Raw genomic sequence first — 17409 nt, 5'->3', positions numbered from 1 at the left:
TCGAACAGCTATACGGATTCTCCTGCACAGTGGCAGATATGTAAATACGGGGTTTACATACCATTTCTTGCGCATTACGGTTCGAACACTCGAACACCTATACGGATTCTCCTGCACAGTGGTAGATATGTAAATACGGGGTTTCGGTACCATATCTTGCGCATTACGGTTCGAACACTCGAACACCTATACGGATTCTCCTGCACAGTGGCAGATATGTAAATACGGGGTTTACATACCATTTCTTGCGCATTACGGTTCGAACACTCGAACACCTATACGGATTCTCCTGCACAGTGGCAGATATGTAAATACGGGGTTTCCGTACCATTTCTTGCGCATTACGGTTCGAACACTCGAACACCTATACGGATTGTCCTGCACAGTGGCAGATATGTAAATACGGGGTTTCCGTACCATTTCTTGCGCATTACGGTTCGAACACTCGAACACCTATACGGATTCTCCTGCACAGTGGCATATATGTAAATACGGGGTTTCCGTACCATTTCTTGCGCATTACGGTTCGAACACTCGAACACCTATACGGATTCTCCTGCACAGTGGCAGATATGTAAATACGGGGTTTCCGTACCATTTCTTGCGCATTACGGTTCGAACACTCGAACACCTATACGGATTCTCCTGCACAGTGGCAGATATGTAAATACGGGGTTTAGATACCATTTCTTGCGCATTACGGTTCGAACACTCGAACACCTATACGGATTCTCCTGCACAGTGGCAGATATGTAAATACGGGGTTTCCGTACCATTTCTTGCGCATTACGGTTCGAACACTCGAACACCTATACGGATTCCCCTGCACAGTGGCAGATATGTAAATACGGGGTTTCCGTACCATTTCTTGCGCAATACGGTTCGAACACTCGAACACCTATACGGATTCTCCTGCACAGTGGCAGATATGTAAATACGGGGTTTACATACCATTTCTTGCGCATTACGGTTCGAACACTCGAACACCTATACGGATTCTCCTGCACAGTGGCAGATATGTAAATACGGGGTTTCCGTACCATTTCTTGTGCATTACGGTTCGAACACTCGAACACCTATACGGATTCTCCTGCACAGTGGCAGATATGTAAATACGGGGTTTCCGTACCATTTCTTGCGCAATACGGTTCGAACACTCGAACAGCTATACGGATTCTCCTGCAAAGTGGCAGATATGTAAATACGGGGTTTACATACCATTTCTTGCGCATTACGGTTCGATCACTCGAACACCTATAAGGATTCTCCTGCACAATGGCAGATATGTAAATACGGGGTTTACATACCATTTCTTGCGCATTACGGTTCTAACACTCGAACACCTATACGGATTCTCCTGCACAGTGGCAGATATGTAAATACGGGGTTTCCGTACCATTTCTTGCGCATTACGGTTCGAACACTAGAACACCTATACGGATTCTCCTGCACAGTGGCAGATATGTAAATACGGGGTTTACATACCATTTCTTGCGCATTACGGTTCGAACACTCGAACACCTATACGGATTCTCCTGCACAGTGGCAGATATGTAAATACGGGGTTTCCGTACCATTTCTTGCGCATTACGGTTCGAACACTCGAACACCTATACGGATTCTCCTGCACAGTGGCAGATATGTAAATACGGGATTTACATACCATTTCTTGCGCATTACGGTTCTAACACTCGAACACCTATACGGATTCTCCTGCAGAGTGGCAGATATGTAAATACGGGGTTTCCGTACCATTTCTTGCGCATTACGGTTCGAACACTCGAACACCTATACGGATTCTCCTGCACAGTGGCAGATATGTAAATACGGGGTTTACATACCATTTCTTGCGCATTACGGTTCGAACACTCGAACACCTATACGGATTCTCCTGCACAGTGGCAGATATGTAAATACGGGGTTTCCGTACCATTTCTTGCGCATTACGGTTCGAACACTCGAACACCTATACGGATTCTCCTGCACAGTGGCAGATATGTAAATACGGGGTTTCCGTACCATTTCTTGCGCAATACGGTTCGAACACTCGAACAGCTATACGGATTCTCCTGCACAGTGGCAGATATGTAAATACGGGGTTTACATACCATTTCTTGCGCATTACGGTTCGAACACTCGAACACCTATACGGATTCTCCTGCACAGTGGTAGATATGTAAATACGGGGTTTCGGTACCATATCTTGCGCATTACGGTTCGAACACTCGAACACCTATACGGATTCTCCTGCACAGTGGCAGATATGTAAATACGGGGTTTACATACCATTTCTTGCGCATTACGGTTCGAACACTCGAACACCTATACGGATTCTCCTGCACAGTGGCAGATATGTAAATACGGGGTTTCCGTACCATTTCTTGCGCATTACGGTTCGAACACTCGAACACCTATACGGATTGTCCTGCACAGTGGCAGATATGTAAATACGGGGTTTCCGTACCATTTCTTGCGCATTACGGTTCGAACACTCGAACACCTATACGGATTCTCCTGCACAGTGGCAGATATGTAAATACGGGGTTTCCGTACCATTTCTTGCGCATTACGGTTCGAACACTCGAACACCTATACGGATTCTCCTGCACAGTGGCAGATATGTAAATACGGGGTTTCCGTACCATTTCTTGCGCATTACGGTTCGAACACTCGAACACCTATACGGATTCTCCTGCACAGTGGCAGATATGTAAATACGGGGTTTCCGTACCATTTCTTGCGCAATACGGTTCGAACACTCGAACAGCTATACGGATTCTCCTGCACAGTGGCAGATATGTAAATACGGGGTTTACATACCATTTCTTGAGCATTACGGTTCGAACACTCGAACACCTATAAGGATTCTCCTGCACAATGGCAGATATGTAAATACGGGGCTTACATACCATTTCTTGCGCATTACGGTTCTAACACTCGAACACCTATACGGATTCTCCTGCACAGTGGCAGATATGTAAATATGGGGTTACCGTACCATTTCTTGCGCATTACGGTTCAAACACTAGAACCCCTATACGGATTCACCTGCACAGTGGCAGATATGTAAATACGGGGTTTACATGCCATTTCTTGCGCATTACGGTTCGGACACTCGAACACCTATACGGATTCTCCTGCACAGTGGCAGATATGTAAATACGGGGTTTCCGTACCATTTCTTGCGCATTACGGTTCGAACACTCGAACACCTATACGGATTCTCCTGCACAGTGGCAGATATGTAAATACGGGGTTTACATACCATTTCTTGCGCATTACGGTTCGAACACCCGAACACCTATACGGATTCTCCTGCACAGTGGCAGATATGTAAATACGGGGTTTCCGTACCATTTCTTGCGCATTACGGTTCGAACACTCGAACACCTATACGGATTCTCCTGTACAGTGGCAGATATATAAATACGGGGTTTACATACCATTTCTTGCGCATTACGGTTCGAACACTCGAACACCTATACGGATTCTCCTGCATAGTGGCAGATATGTAAATACGGGGTTTCGGGACCATTTCTTGCACATTACGGTTCGAACAATCGAACACCTATATGGATTCTCCTGCACAGTGGCAGATATGTAAATACGGGGTTTAGATACCATTTCTTGCGCATTACGGTTCGAACACTCGAACACCTATACGGATTCTCCTGCACAGTGGCAGATATGTAAATACGGGGTTTACATACCATTTCTTGCGCATTACGGTTCGAACACTCGAACACCTATACGGATTCTCCTGCACAGTGGCAGATATGTAAATACGGGGTTTCCGTACCATTTCTTGCGCATTACGGTTCGAACACTCGAACACCTATACGGATTCTCCTGCACAGTGGCAGATATGTAAATACGGGGTTTCCGTACCATTTCTTGCGCAATACGGTTCGAACACTCGAACAGCTATACGGATTCTCCTGCACAGTGGCAGATATGTAAATACGGGGTTTACATACCATTTCTTGCGCATTACGGTTCGAACACTCGAACACCTATAAGGATTCTCCTGCACAATGGCAGATATGTAAATACGGGGTTTACATACCATTTCTTGCGCATTACGGTTCTAACACTCGAACACCTATACGGATTCTCCTGCACAGTGGCAGATATGTAAATACGGGGTTTCCGTACCATTTCTTGCGCATTACGGTTCGAACACTAGAACACCTATACGGATTCTCCTGCACAGTGGCAGATATGTAAATACGGGGTTTACATACCATTTCTTGCGCATTACGGTTCGAACACTCGAACACCTATACGGATTCTCCTGCACAGTGGCAGATATGTAAATACGGGGTTTCCGTACCATTTCTTGCGCATTACGGTTCGAACACTCGAACACCTATACGGATTCTCCTGCACAGTGGCAGATATGTAAATACGGGATTTACATACCATTTCTTGCGCATTACGGTTCTAACACTCGAACACCTATACGGATTCTCCTGCAGAGTGGCAGATATGTAAATACGGGGTTTCCGTACCATTTCTTGCGCATTACGGTTCGAACACTCGAACACCTATACGGATTCTCCTGCACAGTGGCAGATATGTAAATACGGGGTTTACATACCATTTCTTGCGCATTACGGTTCGAACACTCGAACACCTATACGGATTCTCCTGCACAGTGGCAGATATGTAAATACGGGGTTTCCGTACCATTTCTTGCGCATTACGGTTCGAACACTCGAACACCTATACGGATTCTCCTGCACAGTGGCAGATATGTAAATACGGGGTTTCCGTACCATTTCTTGCGCAATACGGTTCGAACACTCGAACAGCTATACGGATTCTCCTGCACAGTGGCAGATATGTAAATACGGGGTTTACATACCATTTCTTGCGCATTACGGTTCGAACACTCGAACACCTATACGGATTCTCCTGCACAGTGGTAGATATGTAAATACGGGGTTTCCGTACCATATCTTGCGCATTACGGTTCGAACACTCGAACACCTATACGGATTCTCCTGCACAGTGGCAGATATGTAAATACGGGGTTTACATACCATTTCTTGCGCATTACGGTTCGAACACTCGAACACCTATACGGATTCTCCTGCACAGTGGCAGATATGTAAATACGGGGTTTCCGTACCATTTCTTGCGCATTACGGTTCGAACACTCGAACACCTATACGGATTGTCCTGCACAGTGGCAGATATGTAAATACGGGGTTTCCGTACCATTTCTTGCGCAATACGGTTCGAACACTCGAACACCTATACGGATTCTCCTGCACAGTGGCAGATATGTAAATACGGGGTTTACATACCTTTTCTTGCGCATTACGGTTCTAACACTCGAACACCTATACGGATTCTCCTGCACAGTGGCAGATATGTAAATACGGGGTTTCCGTACCATTTCTTGCGCATTACGGTTCGAACACTCGAACACCTATACGGATTCTCCTGCACAGTGGCAGATATGTAAATACGGGGTTTCCGTACCATTTCTTGCGCAATACGGTTCGAACACTCGAACAACTATACGGATTCTCCTGCACAGTGGCAGATATGTAAATACGGGGTTTACATACCATTTCTTGCGCATTACGGTTCGAACACTCGAACACCTATACGGATTCTCCTGCACAGTGGCAGATATGTAAATACGGGGTTTCCGTACCATTTCTTGCGCATTACGGTTCGAACACTCGAACACCTATACGGATTCTCCTGCACAGTGGCAGATATGTAAATACGGGGTTTCCGTACCATTTCTTGCGCAATACGGTTCGAACACTCGAACAGCTATACGGATTCTCCTGCACAGTGGCAGATATGTAAATACGGGGTTTACATACCATTTCTTGCGCATTACGGTTCGAACACTCGAACACCTATAAGGATTCTCCTGCACAATGGCAGATATGTAAATACGGGGCTTACATACCATTTCTTGCGCATTACGGTTCTAACACTCGAACACCTATACGGATTCTCCTGCACAGTGGCAGATATGTAAATACGGGGTTACCGTACCATTTCTTGCGCATTACGGTTCGAACACTAGAACCCCTATACGGATTCACCTGCACAGTGGCAGATATGTAAATACGGGGTTTACATGCCATTTCTTGCGCATTACGGTTCGGACACTCGAACACCTATACGGATTCTCCTGCACAGTGGCAGATATGTAAATACGGGGTTTCCGTACCATTTCTTGCGCATTACGGTTCGAACACTCGAACACCTATACGGATTCTCCTGCACAGTGGCAGATATGTAAATACGGGGTTTACATACCATTTCTTGCGCATTACGGTTCGAACACCCGAACACCTATACGGATTCTCCTGCACAGTGGCAGATATATAAATACGGGGTTTCCGTACCATTTCTTGCGCATTACGGTTCGAACACTCGAACACCTATACGGATTCTCCTGCAGAGTGGCAGATATATAAATACGGGGTTTACATACCATTTCTTGCGCATTACGGTTCGAACACTCGAACACCTATACGGATTCTCCTGCATAGTGGCAGATATGTAAATACGGGGTTTCGGGACCATTTCTTGCACATTACGGTTCGAACAATCGAACACCTATATGGATTCTCCTGCACAGTGGCAGATATGTAAATACGGGGTTTAGATACCATTTCTTGCGCATTACGGTTCGAACACTCGAACACCTATACGGATTCTCCTGCACAGTGGCAGATATGTAAATACGGGGTTTCCGTACCATTTCTTGCGCATTACGGTTCGAACACTCGAACACCTATACGGATTCTCCTGCACAGTGGCAGATATATAAATACGGGGTTTACATACCATTTCTTGCGCATTACGGTTCGAACACTCGAACACCTATACGGATTCTCCTGCATAGTGGCAGATATGTAAATACGGGGTTTCGGGACCATTTCTTGCACATTACGGTTCGAACAATCGAACACCTATATGGATTCTCCTGCACAGTGGCAGATATGTAAATACGGGGTTTAGATACCATTTCTTGCGCATTACGGTTCGAACACTCGAACACCTATACGGATTCTCCTGCACAGTGGCAGATATGTAAATACGGGGTTTCCGTACCATTTCTTGCGCATTACGGTTCGAACACTCGAACACCTATACGGATTCTCCTGCACAGTGGCAGATATGTAAATACGGGGTTTCCGTACCATTTCTTGCGCAATACGGTTCGAACACTCGAACAGCTATACGGATTCTCCTGCACAGTGGCAGATATGTAAATACGGGGTTTACATACCATTTCTTGCGCATTACGGTTCGAACACTCGAACACCTATAAGGATTCTCCTGCACAATGGCAGATATGTAAATACGGGGCTTACATACCATTTCTTGCGCATTACGGTTCTAACACTCGAACACCTATACGGATTCTCCTGCACAGTGGCAGATATGTAAATACGGGGTTACCGTACCATTTCTTGCGCATTACGGTTCGAACACTAGAACCCCTATACGGATTCACCTGCACAGTGGCAGATATGTAAATACGGGGTTTACATGCCATTTCTTGCGCATTACGGTTCGGACACTCGAACACCTATACGGATTCTCCTGCACAGTGGCAGATATGTAAATACGGGGTTTCCGTACCATTTCTTGCGCATTACGGTTCGAACACTCGAACACCTATACGGATTCTCCTGCACAGTGGCAGATATGTAAATACGGGGTTTACATACCATTTCTTGCGCATTACGGTTCGAACACCTGAACACCTATACGGATTCTCCTGCACAGTGGCAGATATATAAATACGGGGTTTCCGTACCATTTCTTGCGCATTACGGTTCGAACACTCGAACACCTATACGGATTCTCCTGCAGAGTGGCAGATATATAAATACGGGGTTTACATACCATTTCTTGCGCATTACGGTTCGAACACTCGAACACCTATACGGATTCTCCTGCATAGTGGCAGATATGTAAATACGGGGTTTCGGGACCATTTCTTGCACATTACGGTTCGAACAATCGAACACCTATATGGATTCTCCTGCACAGTGGCAGATATGTAAATACGGGGTTTAGATACCATTTCTTGCGCATTACGGTTCGAACACTCGAACACCTATACGGATTCTCCTGCACAGTGGCAGATATGTAAATACGGGGTTTCCGTACCATTTCTTGCGCATTACGGTTCGAACACTCGAACACCTATACGGATTCTCCTGCACAGTGGCAGATATATAAATACGGGGTTTACATACCATTTCTTGCGCATTACGGTTCGAACACTCGAACACCTATACGGATTCTCCTGCATAGTGGCAGATATGTAAATACGGGGTTTCGGGACCATTTCTTGCACATTACGGTTCGAACAATCGAACACCTATATGGATTCTCCTGCACAGTGGCAGATATGTAAATACGGGGTTTAGATACCATTTCTTGCGCATTACGGTTCGAACACTCGAACACCTATACGGATTCTCCTGCACAGTGGCAGATATGTAAATACGGGGTTTCCGTACCATTTCTTGCGCATTACGGTTCGAACACTCGAACACCTATACGGATTGTCCTGCACAGTGGCAGATATGTAAATACGGGGTTTCCGTACCATTTCTTGCGCATTACGGTTCGAACACTCGAACACCTATACGGATTCTCCTGCACAGTGGCAGATATGTAAATACGGGGTTTACATACCATTTCTTGCGCATTACGGTTCGAACACCCGAACACCTATACGGATTCTCCTGCACAGTGGCAGATATGTAAATACGGGGTTTCCGTACCATTTCTTGCGCATTACGGTTCGAACACTCGAACACCTATACGGATTCTCCTGCAGAGTGGCAGATATATAAATACGGGGTTTACATACCATTTCTTGCGCATTACGGTTCGAACACTCGAACACCTATACGGATTCTCCTGCATAGTGGCAGATATGTAAATACGGGGTTTCGGGACCATTTCTTGCACATTACGGTTCGAACAATCGAACACCTATATGGATTCTCCTGCACAGTGGCAGATATGTAAATACGGGGTTTAGATACCATTTCTTGCGCATTACGGTTCGAACACTCGAACACCTATACGGATTCTCCTGCACAGTGGCAGATATGTAAATACGGGGTTTCCGTACCATTTCTTGCGCATTACGGTTCGAACACTCGAACACCTATACGGATTCTCCTGCACAGTGGCAGATATATAAATACGGGGTTTACATACCATTTCTTGCGCATTACGGTTCGAACACTCGAACACCTATACGGATTCTCCTGCATAGTGGCAGATATGTAAATACGGGGTTTCGGGACCATTTCTTGCACATTACGGTTCGAACAATCGAACACCTATATGGATTCTCCTGCACAGTGGCAGATATGTAAATACGGGGTTTAGATACCATTTCTTGCGCATTACGGTTCGAACACTCGAACACCTATACGGATTCTCCTTCACAGTGGCAGATATGTAAATACGGGGTTTCCGTACCATTTCTTGCGCATTACGGTTCGAACACTCGAACACCTATACGGATTGTCCTGCACAGTGGCAGATATGTAAATACGGGGTTTCCGTACCATTTCTTGCGCATTACGGTTCGAACACTCGAACACCTATACGGATTCTCCTGCACAGTGGCAGATATGTAAATACGGGGTTTACATACCATTTCTTGCGCATTACGGTTCGAACACTCGAACACCTATACAGATTCTCCTGCACAGTGGCAGATATGTAAATATGGGGTTTCCGTACCATTTCTTGCGCATTACGGTTCGAACACTCGAACACCTATACGGATTCTCCTGCACAGTGGCAGATATATAAATACGGGGTTTACATACCATTTCTTGCACATTACGGTTCGAACACTCGAACACCTATACGGATTCTCCTGCATAGTGGCAGATATGTAAATACGGGGTTTCGGGACCATTTCTTGCACATTACGGTTCGAACAATCGAACACCTATATGGATTCTCCTGCACAGTGGCAGATATGTAAATACGGGGTTTAGATACCATTTCTTGCGCATTACGGTTCGAACACTCGAACACCTATACGGATTCTCCTGCACAGTGGCAGATATGTAAATACGGGGTTTCCGTACCATTTCTTGCGCAATACGGTTCGAACACTCGAACACCTATACGGATTCTCCTGCACAGTGGCAGATATGTAAATACGGGGTTTACATACCTTTTCTTGCGCATTACGGTTCTAACACTCGAACACCTATACGGATTCTCCTGCACAGTGGCAGATATGTAAAGACGGGGTTTCCGTACCATTTCTTGCGCATTACGGTTCGAACACTCGAACACCTATACGGATTCTCCTGCACAATGGCAGATATGTAAATACGGGGTTTCCGTACCATTTCTTGCGCAATACGGTTCGAACACTCGAACACCTATACGGATTCTCCTGCACAGTGGCAGATATGTAAATACGGGGTTTAGATACCATTTCTTGCGCATTACGGTTCGAACACTCGAACACCTATACGGATTCTCCTGCACAGTGGCAGATATGTAAATACGGGGTTTCCGTACCATTTCTTGCGCATTACGGTTCGAACACTCGAACACCTATACGGATTCCCCTGCACAGTGGCAGATATGTAAATACGGGGTTTCCGTACCATTTCTTGCGCAATACGGTTCGAACACTCGAACACCTATACGGATTCTCCTGCACAGTGGCAGATATGTAAATACGGGGTTTACATACCATTTCTTGCGCATTACGGTTCGAACACTCGAACACCTATACGGATTCTCCTGCACAGTGGCAGATATGTAAATACTGGGTTTCCGTACCATTTCTTGCGCATTACGGTTCGAACACTCGAACACCTATACGGATTCTCCTGCACAGTGGCAGATATGTAAATACGGGGTTTCCGTACCATTTCTTGCGCATTACGGTTCGAACACTCGAACACCTATACGGATTCTCCTGCACAGTGGCAGATATATAAATACGGGGTTTACATACCATTTCTTGCGCATTACGGTTCGAACACTCGAACACCTATACGGATTCTCCTGCATAGTGGCAGATATGTAAATACGGGGTTTCGGGACCATTTCTTGCACATTACGGTTCGAACAATCGAACACCTATATCGATTCTCCTGCACAGTGGCAGATATGTAAATACGGGGTTTAGATACCATTTCTTGCGCATTACGGTTCGAACACTCGAACACCTATACGGATTCTCCTGCACAGTGGCAGATATGTAAATACGGGGTTTCCGTACCATTTCTTGCGCAATACGGTTCGAACACTCGAACACCTATACGGATTCTCCTGCACAGTGGCAGATATGTAAATACGGGGTTTACATACTTTTTCTTGCGCATTACGGTTCTAACACTCGAACACCTATACGGATTCTCCTGCACAGTGGCAGATATGTAAAGACGGGGTTTCCGTACCATTTCTTGCGCATTACGGTTCGAACACTCGAACACCTATACGGATTCTCCTGCACAGTGGCAGATATGTAAATACGGGGTTTACATACCATTTCTTGCGCATTACGGTTCGAACACTCGAACACCTATACGGATTCTCCTGCACAGTGGCAGATATGTAAATACGGGGTTTCCGTACCATTTCTTGCGCATTACGGTTCGAACACTCGAACACCTATACGGATTGTCCTGCACAGTGGCAGATATGTAAATACGGGGTTTCCGTACCATTTCTTGCGCATTACGGTTCGAACACTCGAACACCTATACGGATTCTCCTGCACAGTGGCAGATATGTAAATACGGGGTTTACATACCATTTCTTGCGCATTACGGTTCGAACACCCGAACACCTATACGGATTCTCCTGCACAGTGGCAGATATGTAAATACGGGGTTTCCGTACCATTTCTTGCGCATTACGGTTCGAACACTCGAACACCTATACGGATTCTCCTGCAGAGTGGCAGATATATAAATACGGGGTTTACATACCATTTCTTGCGCATTACGGTTCGAACACTCGAACACCTATACGGATTCTCCTGCATAGTGGCAGATATGTAAATACGGGGTTTCGGGACCATTTCTTGCACATTACGGTTCGAACAATCGAACACCTATATGGATTCTCCTGCACAGTGGCAGATATGTAAATACGGGGTTTAGATACCATTTCTTGCGCATTACGGTTCGAACACTCGAACACCTATACGGATTCTCCTGCACAGTGGCAGATATGTAAATACGGGGTTTCCGTACCATTTCTTGCGCATTACGGTTCGAACACTCGAACACCTATACGGATTGTCCTACACAGTGGCAGATATGTAAATACGGGGTTTCCGTACCATTTCTTGCGCATTACGGTTCGAACACTCGAACACCTATACGGATTCTCCTGCACAGTGGCAGATATGTAAATACGGGGTTTACATACCATTTCTTGCGCATTACGGTTCGAACACCCGAACACCTATACGGATTCTCCTGCACAGTGGCAGATATGTAAATACGGGGTTTCCGTACCATTTCTTGCGCATTACGGTTCGAACACTCGAACACCTATACGGATTCTCCTGCAGAGTGGCAGATATATAAATACGGGGTTTACATACCATTTCTTGCGCATTACGGTTCGAACACTCGAACACCTATACGGATTCTCCTGCACAGTGGCAGATATGTAAATACGGGGTTTACATACCATTTCTTGCGCATTACGGTTCGAACACTCGAACACCTATACGGATTCTCCTGCACAGTGGCAGATATGTAAATACGGGGTTTCCGTACCATTTCTTGCGCATTACGGTTCGAACACTCGAACACCTATACGGATTCTCCTGCACAGTGGCAGATATGTAAATACGGGGTTTCCGTACCATTTCTTGCGCATTACGGTTCGAACACTCGAACACCTATACGGATTCTCCTGCACAGTGGCAGATATATAAATACGGGGTTTACATACCATTTCTTGCGCATTACGGTTCGAACACTCGAACACCTATACGGATTCTGCTGCATAGTGGCAGATATGTAAATACGGGGTTTCGGGACCATTTCTTGCACATTACGGTTCGAACAATCGAACACCTATATGGATTCTCCTGCACAGTGGCAGATATGTAAATACGGGGTTTAGATACCATTTCTTGCGCATTACGGTTCGAACACTCGAACACCTATACGGATTCTCCTGCACAGTGGCAGATATGTAAATACGGGGTTTCCGTACCATTTCTTGCGCATTACGGTTCGAACACTCGAACACCTATACGGATTGTCCTGCACAGTGGCAGATATGTAAATACGGGGTTTCCGTACCATTTCTTGCGCATTACGGTTCGAACACTCGAACACCTATACGGATTCTCCTGCACAGTGGCAGATATGTAAATACGGGGTTTACATACCATTTCTTGCGCATTACGGTTCGAACACTCGAACACCTATACAGATTCTCCTGCACAGTGGCAGATATGTAAATATGGGGTTTCCGTACCATTTCTTGCGCATTACGGTTCGAACACTCGAACACCTATACGGATTCTCCTGCACAGTGGCAGATATATAAATACGGGGTTTACATACCATTTCTTGCACATTACGGTTCGAACACTCGAACACCTATACGGATTCTCCTGCATAGTGGCAGATATGTAAATACGGGGTTTCGGGACCATTTCTTGCACATTACGGTTCGAACAATCGAACACCTATATGGATTCTCCTGCACAGTGGCAGATATGTAAATACGGGGTTTAGATACCATTTCTTGCGCATTACGGTTCGAACACTCGAACACCTATACGGATTCTCCTGCACAGTGGCAGATATGTAAATACGGGGTTTCCGTACCATTTCTTGCGCAATACGGTTCGAACACTCGAACACCTATACGGATTCTCCTGCACAGTGGCAGATATGTAAATACGGGGTTTACATACTTTTTCTTGCGCATTACGGTTCTAACACTCGAACACCTATACGGATTCTCCTGCACAGTGGCAGATATGTAAAGACGGGGTTTCCGTACCATTTCTTGCGCATTACGGTTCGAACACTCGAACACCTATACGGATTCTCCTGCACAGTGGCAGATATGTAAATACGGGGTTTACATACCATTTCTTGCGCATTACGGTTCGAACACTCGAACACCTATACGGATTCTCCTGCACAGTGGCAGATATGTAAATACGGGGTTTCCGTACCATTTCTTGCGCATTACGGTTCGAACACTCGAACACCTATACGGATTGTCCTGCACAGTGGCAGATATGTAAATACGGGGTTTCCGTACCATTTCTTGCGCATTACGGTTCGAACACTCGAACACCTATACGGATTCTCCTGCACAGTGGCAGATATGTAAATACGGGGTTTACATACCATTTCTTGCGCATTACGGTTCGAACACCCGAACACCTATACGGATTCTCCTGCACAGTGGCAGATATGTAAATACGGGGTTTCCGTACCATTTCTTGCGCATTACGGTTCGAACACTCGAACACCTATACGGATTCTCCTGCAGAGTGGCAGATATATAAATACGGGGTTTACATACCATTTCTTGCGCATTACGGTTCGAACACTCGAACACCTATACGGATTCTCCTGCATAGTGGCAGATATGTAAATACGGGGTTTCGGGACCATTTCTTGCACATTACGGTTCGAACAATCGAACACCTATATGGATTCTCCTGCACAGTGGCAGATATGTAAATACGGGGTTTAGATACCATTTCTTGCGCATTACGGTTCGAACACTCGAACACCTATACGGATTCTCCTGCACAGTGGCAGATATGTAAATACGGGGTTTCCGTACCATTTCTTGCGCATTACGGTTCGAACACTCGAACACCTATACGGATTGTCCTGCACAGTGGCAGATATGTAAATACGGGGTTTCCGTACCATTTCTTGCGCATTACGGTTCGAACACTCGAACACCTATACGGATTCTCCTGCACAGTGGCAGATATGTAAATACGGGGTTTACATACCATTTCTTGCGCATTACGGTTCGAACACCCGAACACCTATACGGATTCTCCTGCACAGTGGCAGATATGTAAATACGGGGTTTCCGTACCATTTCTTGCGCATTACGGTTCGAACACTCGAACACCTATACGGATTCTCCTGCAGAGTGGCAGATATATAAATACGGGGTTTACATACCATTTCTTGCGCATTACGGTTCGAACACTCGAACACCTATACGGATTCTCCTGCATAGTGGCAGATATGTAAATACGGGGTTTCGGGACCATTTCTTGCACATTACGGTTCGAACAATCGAACACCTATATGGATTCTCCTGCACAGTGGCAGATATGTAAATACGGGGTTTAGATACCATTTCTTGCGCATTACGGTTCGAACACTCGAACACCTATACGGATTCTCCTGCACAGTGGCAGATATGTAAATACGGGGTTTCCGTACCATTTCTTGCGCATTACGGTTCGAACACTCGAACACCTATACGGATTCTCCTGCACAGTGGCAGATATATAAATACGGGGTTTACATACCATTTCTTGCGCATTACGGTTCGAACACTCGAACACCTATACGGATTCTCCTGCATAGTGGCAGATATGTAAATACGGGGTTTCGGGACCATTTCTTGCACATTACGGTTCGAACAATCGAACACCTATATGGATTCTCCTGCACAGTGGCAGATATGTAAATACGGGGTTTAGATACCATTTCTTGCGCATTACGGTTCGAACACTCGAACACCTATACGGATTCTCCTGCACAGTGGCAGATATGTAAATACGGGGTTTCCGTACCATTTCTTGCGCATTACGGTTCGAACACTCGAACACCTATACGGATTGTCCTGCACAGTGGCAGATATGTAAATACGGGGTTTCCGTACCATTTCTTGCGCATTACGGTTCGAACACTCGAACACCTATACGGATTCTCCTGCACAGTGGCAGATATGTAAATACGGGGTTTACATACCATTTCTTGCGCATTACGGTTCGAACACTCGAACACCTATACAGATTCTCCTGCACAGTGGCAGATATGTAAATATGGGGTTTCCGTACCATTTCTTGCGCATTACGGTTCGAACACTCGAACACCTATACGGATTCTCCTGCACAGTGGCAGATATATAAATACGGGGTTTACATACCATTTCTTGCACATTACGGTTCGAACACTCGAACACCTATACGGATTCTCCTGCATAGTGGCAGATATGTAAATACGGGGTTTCGGGACCATTTCTTGCACATTACGGTTCGAACAATCGAACACCTATATGGATTCTCCTGCACAGTGGCAGATATGTAAATACGGGGTTTAGATACCATTTCTTGCGCATTACGGTTCGAACACTCGAACACTTATACGGATTCTCCTGCACAGTGGCAGATATGTAAATACGGGGTTTCCGTACCATTTCTTGCGCAATACGGTTCGAACACTCGAACACCTATACGGATTCTCCTGCACAGTGGCAGATATGTAAATACGGGGTTTACATACCTTTTCTTGCGCATTACGGTTCTAACACTCGAACACCTATACGGATTCTCCTGCACAGTGGCAGATATGTAAAGACGGGGTTTCCGTACCATTTCTTGCGCATTACGGTTCGAACACTCGAACACCTATACGGATTCTCCTGCACAGTGGCAGATATGTAAATACGGGGTTTCCGTACCATTTCTTGCGCAATACGGTTCGAACACTCGAACACCTATACGGATTCTCCTGCACAGTGGCAGATATGTAAATACGGGGTTTAGATACCATTTCTTGCGCATTACGGTTCGAACACTCGAACACCTATACGGATTCTCCTGCACAGTGGCAGATATGTAAATACGGGGTTTCCGTACCATTTCTTGCGCATTACGGTTCGAACACTCGAACACCTATACGGATTCCCCAGCACAGTGGCAGATATGTAAATACGGGGTTTCCGTACCATTTCTTGCGCAATACGGTTCGAACACTCGAACACCTATACGGATTCTCCTGCACAGTGGCAGATATGTAAATACGGGGTTTCCGTACCATTTCTTGCGCATTACGGTTCGAACACTCGAACACCTATACGGATTCTCCTGCACAGTGGCAGATATGTAAATACGGGGTTTCCGTACCATTTCTTGCGCATTACGGTTCGAACACTCGAACACCTATACGGATTCTCCTGCACAGTGGCAGATATATAAATACGGGGTTTACATACCATTTCTTGCGCATTACGGTTCGAACACTCGAACACCTATACGGATTCTCCTGCATAGTGGCAGATATGTAAATACGGGGTTTCGGGACCATTTCTTGCACATTACGGTTCGAACAATCGAACACCTATATCGATTCTCCTGCACAGTGGCAGATATGTAAATACGGGGTT

Source organism: Camellia sinensis, unplaced genomic scaffold (genome assembly GCF_055761805.1).
Source record: "Camellia sinensis isolate YWXY unplaced genomic scaffold, ASM5576180v1 Unanchor4, whole genome shotgun sequence".
NCBI lineage: Eukaryota > Viridiplantae > Streptophyta > Magnoliopsida > Ericales > Theaceae > Camellia > Camellia sinensis.
Note: the sequence above shows the minus strand (reverse complement) of the source record.